This window comes from Nelumbo lutea, chromosome 3, assembly GCF_056320005.1.
Source record: "Nelumbo lutea isolate HS-2025 chromosome 3, American lotus-T2T, whole genome shotgun sequence".
Lineage (NCBI taxonomy): Eukaryota > Viridiplantae > Streptophyta > Magnoliopsida > Proteales > Nelumbonaceae > Nelumbo > Nelumbo lutea.
The window spans coordinates 90,278,654-90,286,603 of record NC_142686.1 but is presented as its reverse complement, the minus strand read 5'-3'; the positions used below and the strand labels follow the sequence as shown (position 1 = coordinate 90,286,603).

The 7,950-nt window shown below is 40.6% G+C and overlaps 1 non-coding gene across 1 annotated transcript; it reads right to left on the bottom strand.

Annotated features, from left to right (window-relative positions):
* Positions 1-7,414: 7,414 nt before the first annotated feature.
* LOC148866696 (small nucleolar RNA R71) lies at positions 7,415-7,521 on the bottom strand. Its single transcript, XR_016112136.1, has one exon. It is a non-coding gene; the product is annotated as a small nucleolar RNA R71 (small nucleolar RNA).
* Positions 7,522-7,950: the final 429 nt, after the last annotated feature.

Here is a 7,950-nt window from a genome sequence, read left to right as displayed (position 1 = left end):
GCATGTCCTCGGTCAAGTAGTCTGATCAATGGAAGCCAACCGCTGCCCAGGATTGTAGTGTTTCCTGAACTTTGGGATCCAAGTCAATACCCGAATCCTAGATGGCGGCCCTCCAGTGAGTTGGGAAGGGCCACCCTTCGGGGTTGCGAACTACAAAATAGTCCCGCTTCCAGGCCTGGATCCTATTTGGAAGCTCGCGTAAGAGCTTGAATCCGGGACGGGGAGAAAAATAATAGGAACGCCTTTCTGGAGGCGCTCTGGGGTAAGCATTCTTGATGGAAAGGATGGTGGAGAAGATGTCGAGGTTAAGAGGAAGACAGTATTCATAAAATAAAGAAATTGTCCCAACTACATTTCGAATTGAGTTGGGGTGAAGATGGTCTATAGTAACGTTAAAATGGTTTAAAACCTCCACTATCAGAGGATGCAAAGGAAGACGAAGGACAATGATGAGCTGCTCCTGGAAGATCACGATCTCATCGTGACCGTGTTCCCAAGGGTAGTCACCAGATGGGAGACTATAGATGAGGATTCTAGGGAGGTTAAATTGAAGAACCAAGGTCCTAAGTCTCTCCATCGGCATGGAGGAAGGACCAAAGCTATCTGGCTCCCTGCCTCAGGAGATGGAATCCATCTCACCGGATGCCTCCCGAGCCTCCATAGCCTGCCCCCAAGCTCCCCCTGAGCTCGAGGGGGCATCATCTCAGTTACTGCCCCGGGGAAAGATGTTGTTCGGATGCCCAGACATATTGACATAGTGATAAGACTCACTAGGGAAGAGATGAACCAAAAAGACGATGTGAATAGGAGAAGAGCTTGAGCAGTTAGGTGAAGGCGCGACCTCAGAATCCGAAGGCAAGGCAAGTTGGCATGAAGGAAATGATGCCTGGGTCCCTCCTATTTATAGCCATTGTGTCCACAAACCAATGGCTTAGATTAAGAAAATCTGATGGTTCGCAGTCAAGCTGACCGCACATCTTCTAAAACTGAAATGTGGCTGGCTGCACGTCTTCCATGATTAAGGTAATGTCGGCTGCACAACTTCCAGAGGTGAGAGTCATTTTGGCATGCTTTTTGGCGTTTGAAAAGTCCAAGGGTTTCTTGACATCTGCGTGTGTATTTATTGCGATTGGTCAATCAAGTTTGAATTTCAAGTCAAATCCACCCATCACACTCCATGAACTCCTCGTGCCAAAGTGGAATCCTTAGCCCAAGGAGTGGGGGGCAATTGATGGAGGGTGATTTGACCCGACCTCCTAAGAAGGAAGGTACACATGGACGTGACTCAGCATAAGCAACAACTCAGCATGATAGCCTGGCTATGATTGAGTAGGGAGCTCGTTAAGGTCCTTGCAGGACAACTCGCTACATTACAGCTCGCCACGGAATGAGCTCGCTACAGTACGAGCTCGCTACAGTACGAGCTCATGGACCCCGGCATGTGCAAAGGGAATACTCCAAGACAAGTCTATCCCAATTCGCGAGCTGAGAGAACCAACTCGCTCCAATACTTAGGCAAGAAGACTACCCCAAAGGCAACCTCAGGCGGAATCACCTCAGGACACATCCAGGAGCTCGCTACAAGGCAACTCGCTACAGGGCAGCTCGCTATGGGATAGCTCGCTACAAAGCGGTTCACTGTTAACCGACGCGGCATTCTCAGGAAGCTTCTTATCTGACGAGACCATACCCGTCAGACTGCATCACATCTCTTGACTGACGGTGCAGTCCCTGCCAACCTAGTAGACTACACCCACATCTCTCGACAGGTGGTAGCGTGTTTGTCCTTTCCAAATCGTGTCTGTCATCTGATTGGGCAGTACTCTGCAATAGTTACCTGCGCAACCATGGAAAATAATGACTGTGACAGAGAGCCAGTGATGGTTACACCCAATTTGACAAGAACATCTGCATTTAGAGGCCCCAACGTCGAAGGGGCGAAGGTATCTTGTATCTTGAATTAACCTTGAATTTACTGATCTAGCGCTACGTGCACTCTTAGCTCTCTTTGCATCCTTTACAACTCTCTCGAGTGTTCTAACTTAAGTATCGGAGTATTCCCACCGGCGAGCTCCCCGAGAATCCTTCACCTTCTTCTTCTCAGGTACTGTCCGTCGCCAAGTAGGAGGCAAGCATCCGCCAGGTAGGAGTGCCTAGATCGTGCAACATCAGGAAGATCTTCTATAGTTAGAAAATCCAAAGGACCATCCTTTACTAGTCTTGTGATTTAGTCAATACCAATATTGCCAAGTCAGTAATGCCACAAGCATGTGGGATTAACTATGTCGCATACTCTTTTCTTCCGGATATCAGCCGACGTAGTTTTGGCTATGTTAGTTTCTAGAGAAGGATGTAGAACATAGAGACCGTTCCTTAGTTCCCTGTATGCGATGAATTTATTGTCTCTTTTAATAGTAATTGTATTACTGAGAAAGACAGAATATCCATCTGCACACAGTTTAGAGACAGAAATCAAATTTCTTCTTAAATTTTGCACAAAAAGACAATCTTTAAGTACAATGGATCCTTCTCTAAAAAATAACTCTACGGTTCCTATTTCCGTAGCTGCAACACTTGCAAAAGTCACCAAGTAGAGCATCATTTCACCTTCATTCCGCCTTCTACTTACGTTGAACCCCTACAGTGAGTTACACGCATGAGTTGAAGCCCCGAAGTCAATACACCAAAACACAGAAACCACCAATAAATTGGCTTCTATGACATATGATTTGAAATTACCTTTCTTGGATTTCAAGTACTGAGGACAGTTCCTCTTCCAGTGGTCAGTCTGTTTGCAGAAGTGACGTATCCGATGCCTTGTCTTTCTTCTGCTTCTTAAGTTTGACAGCTTTTTTCTGGGGCATCTTTGCCTTCCTCTTTTTCTTGTCTGATTTTCTAGCTTCAACAAGCATAGCCATAGGCTCATCCTTTTTAAGCAGTTCCTCGGCCCTCTTCAACATATTGTTGAGTTCCTGAATGCTGACGTTTAGCTCGTTAATGTTGTAATTCATGATGAATGGATTAAAGGAAGGAGGCAAAGAATTAAGGATGGCATCCACTTGCGTGGCAAGATCTAGCCTGGATCCAAGAGCCTCAAGTTCGTTAATGTAGCCCATCATCCAAAGACAATGGTCGTGAACCTACTGACCCTTGGACATCTGTGCGGTCATGAACTGCTTCAGGACCTCCTGTCGAGTAGAATGATTCTACTCTTTGTACATCATCTTTAAACTATCCAATATGTCCTTGGCTAGTTTGATCTGATCGAACTGCCTCTGTATTGGATTGTCTAGGGAGGCAATGACATAGAAGCAGGCTAGGGAGTTTTATCCTCCCAATCTTGGAATTCCCTTCTTCGGGCCTCAGAATCCCTATCACCTGGATGCTCCGAGGCAGGATTTTTAACTACCTTGTCCAGTTTCTCAGAGGTTAAGACTAGCATAAGTTTATGGTACCAGTCGACATAGTTTGGTCCCTTAAGCTTGTTGTCGTTAAGAAGCTTTGCAAATTGTCCGTTTGCCATTTTTTGATAAAATAACAAACATTAGTCCACAACCTAATTTGATTCATGTTCATCACATAGAAATGGCTTTTAATCTATGTTCCATTCCCATTTGTTCATCTATGAGATTTCCCTCCCATCTCAGTGACGGAGACAGCGACTTGTCTCTGAAAATGTGGGAAACCACATAGGGTGCATAGACCCAACTGTTTCAACTACAAAACCCCACCACCTTTTTGTGAATGATCATATCCACTCATCATATGAGCTTTCCCTTTGGCCTCTGTCAGACAAGGTTCATAGCCATTTTAGGTTAAACCTTTCTATCCAATGAGTGCTCACCCATCATATTCGTGAACGCCAAGGTACCATGAGAGAGTTCCCATTTTCTGGTGAAGCCCCTCCCACATCAGTCTATGACGCCCCTATCATCTTATGAAACACTCAAACAAGCCCAACAGCAAATGGATAGCCCATTTTCTGGTGTGTTTCCTCATTACTGAAGGACCCATTTTCATGCTAATGATGGAAGGTCTTTAGAGAGTTCATCATATGAACCTCCCTATCACATGCACTCATATTGTTGGAGGGAACAAAATTACACCTTAGTTTAATTTAGGTCAAACCAAAGTGGCTCCCACTGACTTACATAAAGTCAGATTTTGGTAGGCCCAAATCGGCTTAGGTTTCGCATGTACCCTTTTTCAGGGGTATGGGCCCCACCACTGAGGGAGGTCATCCAATGACCTTTAGGGACACCATGGCAATGATGTGCATTCAGCCATGGTGTGCGCAAGAGCCACTATTGAATCTACATGGGCCAAGCACTTATGTCCCATGAACGTAGCACATCACACATCCATACATCACATGCAGGGAAGAATTGATCCAATCAATTAATTATCTGTAAAGCTCATAATTAAAGCCTAATTTATTCCATAATATTAACAATTAATATTATCTAGGTATATGGGCCAAATTAGGGTTTAGCAGTTTGGCCTATATAGTTTTTCCTGCAAAAGTAGGCTTTTAATAGTTTTAACAATTTAAAGCTGGGCCTTGCAGGTTGGGCTGAATTAAACATTTAATTAATCATCAATCCTCAGATTAGCGGGAAAAATAGGGCTGACATTCAGCCTTGATCGAACCCTAGATTCGGTCCAACAAGTTTGGACCAATCTTGGATCGAATGGGTCTTGGGTTTGATCTTTAATTAAAGATTTAATTCAAGAAAATAATCTGAAATTAAATACTGATTATAGAAAAACAAGAATCAGTCAGATAGGGTTGTTCGCACAATCCATCCTGCAAAATAGAGGTTAGATCACAGTTTGCAATTTCATAAACTACAAATTGTAGATAGTGATTCTCCCATCTACGAAATCTCCTTCCTTGCGCCACCGTCTTTGATCCAAAATAAAATAAATAGAAAACCTAATTTCTATTAATATTACATCAGATCGAATGCCTATACATTCAGTCTAAAAAAAAAAATTATTTTACAGACCAAATGAATAAATAAATCAAGAATCTGCAAATCGCAGATCTCCATGAACCAGGAAAATTTGATTTTCACTTGTACAAATGGCCCATAAATCAAGAAATCCATAAAGAACAATTCCAAATAAAAATCTGATTTATATAAAATTTAATTCCAGATTGTTCAACCAAAAATTGGGAACAATTTCCCAAAAACCCTAATTTGCGCAAATCGAGTAGAATGCCTTCTGCCCATTTGTGTAGGTTTAGATCTGCACTAATTTGGTTCAAGACTTGAACCTGGCACTGATACCAATAAAAGGATGAGAGATCAATCATATGGATGCCCGAATCTTGCATAATAGAATGGGCGGATTTCAAAAATTCTATCATTCCTACTGGGAATCGCATTCCCTCTTTTAGAAAAATCATATTTTTCAAAGATCAATCTTGAAACTGATGTGAATAAAAATTATCATATTCTTATCTATGATATTCAATCTTTCCACTCTTAATTTACATTAAATTGGATTCATTACTCTGGTATTTTGATTCAGGGCAAGGAAAGAAGTCGCAAGAAGGAAAACAAGGCCAATCGGATGGTTTTTCACAGTTTCGGCACCGTTCCGTAATCTGGGCCTAACTCTCTTATCCGAGATCCGATTAGACTGATTCAAGATGCACTGCAAAGATAAGAGCGAGATCTACAACTTTCATGTTTTGCATTTTGACAGATTCGGCATAAACCAATGTCAAAATTAGGCCCAAAGTCGAAGAGGATCTGTAGTAAAGCCCAACTCATAGCTGAAGCCCAATTCCCAGAAACGCCTTGTAGCAGCCCAAGTTATTAAAGCAGCCTACTCAAATTCAAGAGTCCAGAGTTCAGAGATAACTCCAAGTAGTTGTAACAGCCCCTCCCCTAAATTATATCAACGATTGGGCGTACCAGCTCCTAGGTCAATGAAGGATTGAATCAATCAATTACTGAAGTTCCCTCTAAAGTAATCAAGAAGATCATCAAGAAAACTTCAAATAGGAGAACAGCAAGAAGGAGGTGGCGGCAAGAAGAAGAGGAGATCTCAGCTCTAAGGGCGAAATCATGAGTTCTCTCTTTCCTCTTGTTTGCTTTATTTCCTTTATTATGAATGATTTATTTATAGCTACGGTTGTGGAAAGCCTAACCATGACAATGAATATATTTTTATTAATATGATTCTTCCAAGATCGTGATTGCCATATAGTCTATGAGTTATTTGCTTAATGCGATTAGGAGTGGCCATCTCTTAATTGATTAGGTTTATATGAATGAAATGGGAGAGAAAATCATATATTAGACCACATAATTCATGGTGTAAATTGAATGGTATATACGGATATATACACATGATTCATCTGAATGTATAAGTTTTTCTTGCACTTAATGCATTTCCATCTTGAGAACTCTAGTCGAGGGATCGAGGGGTGACTTGATAGAAGTAGGTTTAATATATCTTGGACAAGAATATTAAATAAAATTGAAAAAACTTCAGCTTATGGGAATGACAAATTATTTTGGTTAATTTCATCCATTAATATTTGTTGGAATGGTTAGGTGGACAAATGGTCCTAGCGATTTCAATTAATCATTGCATATTCAGTTATTGATTGCTCTTGCTTCTATTTTCTTTTTTCTATTTTTAATTTTCAGTAGTTTTTATTGTTCAATCTGAATTTCGGTTGTCCAAATAAGTAAGGAAGGTTGTAGTTCTGATACTTATTTTGTTAAATCCTCGTGGGAACGATAGTTTTATACTACTTGATAACTAGTGCACTTGCTAGGGTTATATTTATAGCTATCGAGTTTTTGGCACCGTTGCTGGGGATTTAATCCTAAAATAATATTAGAACTTGTTAACCTTGGTTAATTTGGATTTTTATTTCTGTTTTTATTTTTTTTATTTTATTTGTTCGAATTCTTGCTTTGTTCAGATTTACTAGTGCATGACACGCACTAGAAGAGAAGGACTAGCAAAATTTGAAATTGGCAAACTAGTAGTAGAATTTGAGGAAGATATGGCAGAAGCAAATTGCACCATTTTGGACTATGCTTGTCCAACAATTGATGGGGCTACTTCCAACATTTGCAATCCCACAATTCAGGCCAATAATTTCGAAATCAAGCTTGCAATTATCCAAATGATTCAGACGAGTATTCAATTTAGTGGGTTACCAAGTGATGATCCTAATGCACATATTGCTAATTTCTTAGAAATATGTGATACATTTAAACATAATGGAGTTAGTGATGATGCTATTAGGCTTAGATTATTTCCATTTTCATTGTGTGATAGAGCTAAAGATTGGCTTAATTGACTCCTTGCAGGAAGCATCACCACTTGGAATGACTTGACCAAAAAATTCTTGGCTAAGTATTTTCCACCCTCTAAAACAGCAAAGTTAATTAATGATATCACTACTTTTGCCCAATTAGAGAGGGAATCTTTGCATGAAGCATGGGAATGATTCAAAGAGATGCTTAGGAAGTATCCTCACCATGGGATTCCAACTTGGCATCAAATCCAAACCATTTATAATGGTATTACCCCCTCTAATCATTCCATTATTGATGTAGCTACTGGAGGTACTATCATGAGGAAAATGCTAGAGGAAACTTATGACCTAGTGGAAGAAATGGTGTGGAACAACTACCAATGGAGTAATGACCGAACTGATCAAAGGGGAGTACACCATATTGATTCTTTTGCTGCTTTATTTGCATAACTTGCTAGTCTGAATAAAAAATTAGATACTCTTAATGTTGCAGCAATAAATACATCATCTAGCAATCCATGTGATTTCTGTGGCTAATTATGACATATTAATTCTGACTGTTCATTAGGTAATCCTTTTGCTTCACCTGAAAATGCTAATTTTATTTCTCATGGTGGTAGGATGAATTTCAACCCCTATTCGAACACATACAACCCTGG